Source organism: Rutidosis leptorrhynchoides, chromosome 4 (genome assembly GCF_046630445.1).
Source record: "Rutidosis leptorrhynchoides isolate AG116_Rl617_1_P2 chromosome 4, CSIRO_AGI_Rlap_v1, whole genome shotgun sequence".
Lineage (NCBI taxonomy): Eukaryota > Viridiplantae > Streptophyta > Magnoliopsida > Asterales > Asteraceae > Rutidosis > Rutidosis leptorrhynchoides.
The window spans coordinates 66776036-66787310 of record NC_092336.1 but is presented as its reverse complement, the minus strand read 5'-3'; the positions used below and the strand labels follow the sequence as shown (position 1 = coordinate 66787310).

The 11275-nt window shown below is 35.0% G+C and overlaps 1 long non-coding RNA gene across 4 annotated transcripts; it reads left to right on the top strand.

The window, feature by feature from the left end:
• The first annotated feature begins 8893 nt into the window (after nucleotides 1-8893).
• LOC139843224 (uncharacterized) lies at nucleotides 8894-11026 on the top strand. 4 transcript variants are annotated; one of them, XR_011757485.1, is made up of 7 exons: nucleotides 8894-9155; nucleotides 9271-9324; nucleotides 9444-9553; nucleotides 9678-9799; nucleotides 10060-10118; nucleotides 10222-10277; nucleotides 10701-11025. It is a non-coding gene; the product is annotated as an uncharacterized lncRNA (long non-coding RNA). The 4 variants fall into 4 exon arrangements; XR_011757484.1 differs by having other exon boundaries at nucleotides 9271-9553; nucleotides 10222-10281; nucleotides 10701-11026; XR_011757482.1 differs by having other exon boundaries at nucleotides 9271-9553.
• Nucleotides 11027-11275: the final 249 nt, after the last annotated feature.

Sequence of the window (11275 nt, the reverse complement as noted above, 5' to 3'; positions counted from 1 at the left end):
AATATAATATAATATTTAAATAATTCTTATAATTATTTAATATATTATATTATTTATAAAACCGTCGGCAGAAGAAAACAACCAAATATGAGCCTCCCCAGCTGGCCATGCGATCGCATGGCCTGGAAGGCATAAATCCATGCGATCGCATGAGCCCCAGTTCCAGCCCACATGCCTATAAAAATCAAGCTTTGGTGCACCACAAAAAATATATATCTTTCTCTTCTCTCATATATACGTAAAATATATATATATATATATATATATATATATAATTTATATTTTAATTTTAATTTTAATTTTAATCCTAATAATAAGGGTATGTTAGCGAATGTTGTAAGGGTGTAAGTCGAAATTCTGTTCGTGTAACGCTACGCTATTTTTAATCATTGTAAGTTATGTTCAACCTTTTTAATTTAATGTCTCGTAGCTAAGTTATTATTATGCTTATTTAATCCGAAGTAATCATGATGTTGGGCTAATTACTAAAATTGAGTAATTGGGCTTTGTACCATAATTGGGGTTTGGACAAAAGAACGACACTTGTAGAAATTAGACTATGGGCTATTAATGGGCTTTATATTTGTTTAACTAAATGATAGTTTGTTAATGTTAATATAAAGATTTACAATTGGGCGTCCCTATAAATTACCATATACACTCGATCGGACACGATGGGCGGGGTATTTATATGTACGAATAATCGTTCATTTAACCGGACACGGGAATGGATTAATAGCCACTAGAATAATTAAAACAGGGGTGAAATTATGTAAAAGGACACTTGGTATAATTGATAACAAAATATTAAAACCTTGGGTTACACTCAGTTGACATCCTGGTGTAATTATTAAACAAAGTATTAAAATCTTGTTGCAGTTTAAGTCCCCAATTAGTTGGAATATTTAACTTCGGGTATAAGAATAATTTGACGAGGACACTCGCACTTTATATTTATGACTGATGGACTGTTATGGACAAAAACCAGACGGACATATTAAATAATCCAGGACAAAGGACAATTAACCCATGGGCATAAAACTAAAATCGACACGTCAAACATCATGATTACGGAAGTTTAAATAAGCATAATTCTTTTATTTCATATTTAATTTCCTTTATTTTATATTTAATTGCACTTCTAATTATCGCATTTTTATTTATTGTTATTGTATTTAATTGCATTTTTTATCGCAAGTTTATTTTATCGCATTTTTATTAATCGCAATTTCATTATCGTTATTTACTTTATGCTTTAATTTAAGTCTTGTATTTATTTTTAATATTTTACATTTGGTTTTAACTGCGACTAAAGTTTTAAAATCGACAAACCGGTCATTAAACGGTAAAAACCCCCTTTATAATAATAATATTACTTATATATATATATATATATATATATATATATATATATATATATATATATATATATATTTGTATTTTTATAAAAGTAAACTAATATAGCGTTAAGCTTTGTTTAAAAAGATTCCCTGTGGAACGAACCGGACTTACTAAAAACTACACTACTGTACGATTAGGTACACTGTCTATAAGTGATGTAGCAAGGTTTAAGTATATCCATTCTATAAATAAATAAATATCTTGTGTAAAAATGTATCGTATTTAATAGTATTTTCTGTAAAAATATAAGCTATTTTATATACTACTCTGCTAAAACATCAAATCTACGGTAGTATCCGGCGAGACCCAAGAATTGACGAATGTGAGTAGGAGTAGTGGGAGTCTCCCATTTACTAATGGCTTCGATTTTCGTTGGATCGACTTTAATACCTTGGTCACTTACAACATGACCAAGAAATTGAACTTCCTTTAACCAAAATTCACATTTGGAGAATTTGGCATAGAGTTGTTCTTGTCTTAAAAGTTCAAGCACAAGTCGGAGGTGTTCCTCGTGTTCTTCTTCGCTTTTTGAATAGACCAAAATATCATCGATGAACACGATAACGAATTTGTCAAGATACGGTTTGCACACGCGGTTCATAAGATCCATGAACACCGCCGGTGCGTTAGTGAGACCAAATGGCATTACAAGAAATTCATAACTACCATAACGAGTTCGGAAAGCGGTTTTGGAGACATCTTCCCCCTTAACCCTCAATTGATGATAACCCGAGCGGAGATCGATTTTTGAATATACACAAGACCCTTGTAGTTGATCAAAGAGGTCATCGATGCGAGGAAGAGGATATCGGTTTTTAACCGTCAATTTGTTTAGTTCACGATAATCAATGCACATTCGTAGGGATCCGTCTTTCTTTTTAACAAAAAAAATCGGAGCGCCCCAAGGTGAATGGCTAGATTGGATAAAACCACGATCAAGTAGTTCTTGGATTTGACTTTGCAATTCTTGCATTTCGGATGGAGCGAGTCTATATGGTGCACGTGCTACGGGTGCGGCTCCCGGAATAAGATCGATTTGGAATTCAACCGGTCGATGAGGTGGAAGGCCCGGCAATTCGTCGGGAAATACATCGGAATAGTCACTAACAATTGGCACATCATCGATGTGCTTCTCATCAGACTCGACTTTCTTAACATGAGCAAGGATCGCAAAACAACCCTTACGGAGTAGTTTTCTAACTTTAATACACGAAACGAGGTTGAGTCCGGTGCAACTCTTATCGCCATAGACGATCAAAGGTTCACCATTCTCGATAGGGATTCGGATTGCGTTAAGATCACAAAGGATGTGAGATTTCGTTTTGGCTAGCCAATTCATACCGATTATTACATCGAAGCTCCCTAGTTCCATGGGTATCAAGTTAATTTCAAACTCGTTACCCAAAATGTTTAACGTACACCCCCGGTAATATGTGTCGGCACTCAATAGTTTTCCGTTGGCCACTTCAATGGTATAAGTGGTATCTAGTGGACGTGGTGGAGTATTAAAAGAATGAGTCAAAGTCTTGGATACAAAACTCTTATCGGCACCCGAATCGAATAAACAAGTAACATAAGTGTTGTTGAGGAGAAACGTACCCGTGACTAATTCATTGTCATCTCGGGCTTCCTCGGTGTTGATGTTGAAAGCTCGTCCGCGCGTGTTGGTGTTGATTTTCTTCTTCGGACACGCATTTCTAAAATGACCCGTTTGGCCACATTCATAACAAGTACCCGATTTTGGTGCATTGGGCACCTTTTGAGCGACTGGGGCGGCACTTCTACAATCGTTGGCCACATGAACACCCCTTTGGCACCGGTGGCAAAATAGATTGCTACATTCACCATAGTGGTGTTTGTGGCATTTGTTGCAAAAGGGTTTATTTTCGCCATAACTTTTCTTGGCGTCGGAGGTGAAAGGCTTTTTGGTGAAGTTGTTGTTGTAGTTGTTGCTTGATTGGGGGGCTTCCCATTTTCTTTTGTTGCCGCCCGATTTATTCTCGGCCTTAGGTGCCGGAACTATGATTTCATCAACCGTTTCGATCAATTGGCGGGCCATGTTCAATGCTTGTTGTAGGTTAGCGGGTTTGGATGACATCACCCCTTGTTTGATGCTCTTTGGAAGACCATACATATAAAGTTCGACCCTTTGAGATTCGGGGTTCACGAGGTTGGGACACATCAAGGATAGTTCGGCGAATCGTTGATTATAGGCCTTGAGATCGTTTCCGACCGCCTCTAAGGTTCTTAGCTCTTGTTCGAGCTTTCGGGTTTCTTCGCGAGGAAAATATTCGATGACCATCTTTTCCCTTAATTCGGCCCAAGAGAGGGCGTGAGCTTCATCGGTACCCACCGATTGTACATAAGTATTCCACCATGTAAGAGCGACACCGGCGAAGGTGTGAGTGGAGTATTTGACCTTGTCTTGGTCTCGACAACCGCTTATGCTAAAGACGGCTTCCGTTTGCTCAAACCATCGGGTGAGCACGACCGGTCCCCTGGTTCCATCAAAAGTGTGAGGTTTGCACCCCATGAAGGATTTGTAGGAGCACCCTTCGTTTGAGTTACCGGCTCCATTGTTGTTGTTGTTGTGGTTGTTGTTATTGTTGGAGGAGTGATCGGCCATGGCCGCTTCCACGGCGGTGGCTATCATTCGTTGTAGAGCTTGTTCGGGAGTCTCATGGCGTGGCACACGACGAGGAGGCATTGTTCCTTCAAAACACAAGAATACCGTTGATTAGTATTCTTAATAATACTAACCATGATATGGAATAAGGATAGAGAAAAATTTTCCTTGACTCGCCTTAAATTCTTTATGTCATAATGTCGGAATGTTCATATGAGTCACCGTAATATAATCCCGAAAATTATATTACCCTAATTCATATGTGCATTCGACACTAATTCATATAGTCAAGGTGGCGCGTCAATTAAATTAAGTAACGTGAGATTAAGATTGAATAAGAATTTGATGTGATAGACGAGTTCGAGTATAATGCACAAGTAGTCAAGTAATTCCTACTTCAAGTCTATATGCCGGTTGTAGTCTAGACTCACCAATGTACCCTATGACTCGGGGTTGACACCAATGAACTCTAAATCCCTACAACCAACGCTCTGATACCATCTGTAGCGACCCGACCAAATCATGTTTGACGGCGCCGACTACTTCGGTCCCGTTGCGTGGTCATAAGTCTTTATCATGACGTTTGACCAAAATATGTCGCATCTATTTCATAAGTAAAAGGATGTTTCAAGTTTACAAATGTAGTTCAAAGACTAGTTACATTACAATGTTTAACGTACGAATGAAACCTATGCGACACAATTTAAAGTAGTCAAAAGACGCTCCAACTATGCATGTATACTCGACATCCAAGCAAGTATCAAAAAGAGTGCGGAAGCATGTATCAAGTAGCTTTCAAGGACCTGAGAAAACATATAGAAAACTGTCAACGAAAATGTTGGTGAAATCATAGGTGTTTTAGTAAACGTTGCATTTGAACCACAAGATTTAATATAATATGATTATCAAAATCATTTGCATTCCAAAGTTGTTATTTGTTTCGCGGGCACCCAATTATCAAAATTAACTGTTTTACACCCTTTGCGTAGTGTTAGAACATACACTAGACCCGAAAATATATTTCATCCGCTAACGGTAGCGAACCGTCCGAATGAGGCTCGTCAAGCCCATGTGATCACATAATATAAGTTCACGTTTACACCCTGCAAGTGTAACTAATGATAATTGAATTGAGAATTTTTGTTCAAACCCATACGTGGAATGTTCGTTTTCGTACTTGTGTTCAATGGATAAAAGTATGATACGTATATGTTTCTCATCCCATAGTTTAAAGCATAAAAGTTGTTTGAAAGATGGGACTATGATCTCACCTTGAGTGCACGTACGAAAAGTACTTCACAAAATAACGTGTGCGAAGGATAGTGCTAGTCTTGACCTAAACAAATAGGTCGTATCAATAACGGTAAACACGATAGGTCAAAGATGTTCAATTAGTCCTATGGCTCGTTACGACTCGATTATGTAGCATGTGAAATCAAATTGTCAAGTTTCATGCAAGATACAAGTATAGAAACAAGTTAGGAAGGTTGCATAATCATTTGGTTAAGTTTGACAAAAAGTCAAACTTTGGTCGGTCAAAGTCAACGAAAAAGTCAACACGTTCGGGTCGGGTCCCGAACTATTTTTCTGAGGTTTTTAATCATGTATGAGCATGTTAGAATAAGTTACGTGTGAATCGGAGGTGCGTAGCATAGCAAACATTATTCAAAAATCGACAAAGTTGGACAGACCAATTTGGCGCGCCGCGCGGGTATATGGCGCGCCGCGCCATTACCTGTGCAGAGAATTCTGGCAGTTTTTATGTTTTATGCACGAACCTAACTTCAACCAATCACCATTTATGACCTGCAAACAACCAAATCATGTATCTTATATCATCGGAAAGGTATTTTGACAAGGAAAACAACTAAACACATTTCATCCATCACATTTACTTTTACAACAACCAAAACCACATTCAAAGCTCCTCATTAAATGCACTCAAGTTCATAAATGAAATTCGATGATTCGGCAACCAATTTACATGAATGATATGCCGTTTCGAAGGTGATCAAGCATACAATACAACCTAACACTTACAAATAACATTTCATGTCATTCAAAGCATCAAAAGTTCATTTCAAGTTCATCAAACCCTAACCCAAATCCACCAAAACCAATAATCAAGTTTATGAAGTTTTCTAAAACAAATTACACATCAAATTGAAGCTAGTGCTACTAGTAACACATTTAATACTTGCATTTTACCATAACAACAATATTTATGTAACCAAATTACCAAATCAAACACACCAAAGTTTATGTTCATGCTAGTTACTTCAAATAACAAAGTCGAACATATAAATCATATATTCATGTTAGAATTGAGCCATAGACACTAATTAACAACTTTATAAGTTAAAAACATCAAGAACACAAAATCTAGTGATTTTAGAAAGTTACCCAAACTTGATGAAATCGGTATGGAATCGAAGAGGAAGATGAGAGGATTCCGAATATGTAATTTGTTTAGATGGATGCTTGCTCGATTTGATTTGGATGATGAATCCTTGAAGTGGTGTTTGAGAGATTGGATGAAAGTATTAGAGAAAATGGAAAAAGAAAAGGAAATAAATGAATGGATGAGGGTGAAGGGTTGACTAGTTGACCTAGTCACCTCTTTGCTCTCTTGGCAACAATGGTCCCTCTAGTTCGGTTGCGGGTGCGTGAATTACCTAAACGAGATATTTTAAAACGCGTATTAACGAGGGATGTCATAATCATATAACGGACTTTAAATAGTTAAACGGAAAAGTAAACGGAAAAAGGCGGGATGTTACACTAAAAATTCAACTAATACATCAAAAGAAAACAAAATGAAAAAAAAAAAAAAAACTGTAGACAAAAATTTAAAATTGAATTTGATTTACCTTGTTGAAAATTTAAATTCCAAGAGAAGAAGATATAGATGAATGGTTGAAAATTTAAATCCCGTTGTGTTTCAAATCATATCAATTTCTGGAAGAAGAAAAAAAACCATAATACAAAGTATTTATCAAAATGCTACCTTCAAATTTTACTCGATTTTGCAAACCCGCCACCAGTTCTTCAATCGATTTTCACGGCGGTGAGATTGAGAGCAGCTGTAGATGGCAACAACGGTGGTGGTGACTGTAGATGATGGCGGTGATTAGAAGAATTGAAAGAAACGAAAAATGAAAAATGTACCTGTTGAATCTTTAGAAAATCTTGATTATCTCTTGCCTTTTTGAATCTGTATTTGAATTGAAAAATGAAGAAGAGCATAAAAAAACAACCCTAAATGAGAGTTTATTAGGAAGAAGATGAAGAAGAAGGTTTGATACCTTCTCTATTATTGTTTCTAGTCTAGAAACAAAATGAGTATACTTAGAGAGGAAGAAGAAGAGAATGGTGAAGAGATGAATTTTGAATTTCAAAAATGTGAAGAAGAAGATGCAGAGGCTGTAGCTGCAATTATGAGCTTCCATGTTCTTCAACTTTAATTAATTAACATTTCTTAATAATTATATTAAATTATAATTATGACATCATGTACATAGCTTAATTTTTTTTTTAATTTACTTTTATAAAGAGAAATACTATATTAATGACATCATGCAAATAGCAATTTATAAGATGCAAATAGCAATTTATAAGAATGTATAGTTAACATGACATATTTTTGACACATATAAGTATGATAAAGTTGAAAGCGTGGAAAACTATGGTGTCAAAAATTTTAGTGTCGAAAAAGATGGTGTTAAAAATTTTTAAAGTGCCATTAACTTTTTGACGCTTTTAAGAGTTATTGGCTTTCTTTTTTACGCTTTTATGTGTCAAAAATTTTGTGGTATTTATATTTATAGATGTAAATAAATATTTCAAACTATCTTTGGCGCATTCGGCTCGATTGTCTTCCTGTTCGTTGGAATCTTTCCGCTAAGGGGATAGATATTGTTTCGGTCGTTTGTCCTTCTTGCGATAATGGGGTAGAGACGTCCAAGCATATTTTCTTCGAGTGTGTTCTTGCTAGCGAGGTTTGGCGTAAGATTCGTATTTGGCTTAATTGCGGTCTTCCTCCGTTAGACTCATGGGATTCTTTTATTTCTTGGATGGAAGGTGTCCGATTACAAGCTTCTTCAAAGAATCGGATCATTACGGTGGTGGTGACGTGTTTGTGGGCTTTGTGTCGTTTTCGTAATGGTCTTGTTTTTCATGATTCTTTTTGTAGTAGAAATAATTTATTTGATGCAATTAGACTAGTTGCTTTTCGTTGGTTGAAAAATAGAAGTTATTGTGTTTCTAATTGGAACACATGGCTTTCTATTCCTTTGTAATCATCCCTTAGCGTCTTGCTAGAGATCGTTTTTCTAATATAATTATTTTTTGGCCGTAAAAAAAATATATATATTTCAAACTATTCACATTTTAAAATTACTTGTGTGTCAAAAAACGAAGCCTTTTGTGTAGTGCCTACTCGTACATAATTAGTTTTATGATCCAGCGGGTAACTTATCGCATTTTATTTTTAAAGTTTTATAACCTAGAATGATATTTTATAAGTTATATAACCTACATCAAAACAAAATTAAAAATATGCAACTGATTTGTAGCTTTAAATCATTATATATATCTTATAATATCTTAACTAGTTTATAAACGCGAGTTCGCGGGGCAAAAACTATTGTTTATATTCAATTGATAGTTATATATATATCACTATCATCACTATATACATTAAAAGAGAGTCTCGATTAGCTAATAATTGTTTTCAAAACCCCCTTAATTACCGTTAGATTAGATAATTACAACATAATACCCCTTGATTCAATGTTCCCTTAGCCAATAAATCATTCTTAATCAAAATTATACCCTTTGTACCCTTAAAAAAAACCACGTGGATCTTCCATCTTCGTCAGAAAAACAAAACCCTAATTCATCCCTCCATCTTCGTCCCTACATCTTCATCATCCCTCCATCTATCGTCATCTCATCGCCGCGATTTACAGGAGATTAGATGATAAAGGACAATTTAGAGTTGTAAACGATTTAGGATTATAATCGTTTGTTTTCACCCTTTTCCCTTCTAAAGTTAGGGTTTTTTTCGTTTGAAATTCCGATTTCATCATCAATTGAAGTACTCAGTTGAAGGCGAAAAGTTAATCAGGTTATACGTATTCCTTTTTCTTAGATTTCGATTTCGTTTACCCAATTTTTTAATTAAAAGTAAGGTTTTTTATTTGTGTTTTTTTTTTTTTTTTTGGTTTTTTGTTATTCTACAGACGATGATGCTAAAAAGTGGATTGTACTGTTGATGATGAACAATCTGATTCAGAGTAAGTTGTTGTGTTCCTGGGTTTAGATTTTAGGGTTTTGAGTTTAGGTTTCTTCATTATTTTCAAATTTCATATTTGCTCATGTGATAAACTGTTCTTGCGTTAAATGTACTGGTAAGCAAATTATATAGGCTACTGTTGGATGGAATTAAGGGTGATGAAGAGCAAGACTACGGTAACTTTGATGGCTTACTTCTGTTGGAAACCAGGAATTGGTGCTACCCTTTTTGTAAGTAATGTTCGAATCTCATAAACAACATTCGGAAATTGGAAGATCAAACAGTTATATCTGTACTCAAGTAGATATTTTTTCAAGTATAATCATTATTAAAGCTTAATATGCTGTTATACAGGACTGTTGGATACCCGACAGGCTGACACCAAAGTTGAAGCAAGAACTAACCGACGATGTTGGTTCTACATGTACCATTGGTAAAGCCAGAATTGAAAAAGTACGATAAGTTGATTCTAAAAGGTATATTTTCAACCATTAGTTAACCACTCCGTATGTATTAATTTCAGGTTAGCATTTTATTTGCGTTATTAGAAACTTAACGTAAACTACATCCTCTAATTGTAGAAAATATTATGAAGTCTAATAGTCTATTCATACACTTATGATATATTATCGTTGATGGTGGGCGGGTCAAAGCTTTTGCCTTTTGCTACACCCTACAACAAGGCGGGTCAAAGCCTTAAGTTGTCTAAACATGGTCGTGTTACAAAAATATGCAGCCTACGAGGAGGTTTTACAAAGCATTGGAACTGACTGAACATTCTTCGTCATTTAACTGGTAAAGCGTGCATTCTCAACATTTTCTTTATTTCTGTGATATATTTCATTGTTATTATTACTTTAATATGTTATTCAGTTTTATTGTTGGCTTTGTTTTGTAGATTGATGTATTTGTTATGGACTTTGAAGAATATTTGTGGTTGAGGCTAGAAATATTGTACGTAAGCGTTTCTATTCATCATCTTGTATTCTTTTAGAATTTTAAGAACCGTTGATAGTAGGATAGAAGTGATGTAAAAGTGGTTGGAAATTTAAATTTGTTGGAAGTCAGTGATCCGTACAACTTAACTTATTTTCACACTAGACATATAAGATGTTGGGTGCACGGATTGAATTTTAAGCATGTTCGAAAAATGAAAGATGTGATATGGTACTGCCCTTGAAAGTAATTCAGTAATCTTTATCACTAAAGGATTACAATAAGAGTCAACATTGAGTGTTGAATCTTCATTATTTTCTGAAGGAACTAATAACATGACATGTGAATTATGGAATCAAGTCATGTTTGTATGATATGTTGATTGGTAATACTCACTGATATGCTTATTTGGGTGCTAAAATAATTGTTTCACCATTGCAGTTCATTTCTATGTGGTGTGCATATTTGAATTTTATTCAAATATTTGCTTTTTCTGTACGTGATTGCTCACCGACTAGAATTTCTAAGGCAAGGAACCTATTCGAGCGGGCTGTTATTGCATGTCGTATCCATGTCTCTGAAGGCACTAGGCTATGTAAAGTGTACAAAAGCTATGAGTAAGTGGTTCTCAACTGAATGGATGAAAAACATTTGGAATTATAATGCATAAATATTTCTTGATATCTGTTGTCGACTACATGGAACTTTTGAAAATAGTTCGTTGAGATCGTAGAATTATATGGTGTTTAATTACTAATGAATTTCTTTCAAGCGTTTGATTTATGAGGGATGATTCTCACACACATTTTTTTGATCCTCACACACCAATTGAGTATTATTAGAAGAGTAAAAGGTTAAAATATGTGTGTGAGGATCAAAAAAACGTGTGTGTGAGAATCATTAAAAAAGTGTGTGTGAGAATTATATGCAATTTAATTAAATTTTTTTCAGTTTAAATTTTATTAACAAGTATTGAGAGTAAAAAAATTATTAAAAAACAAGTTAAAGGTTTGTTA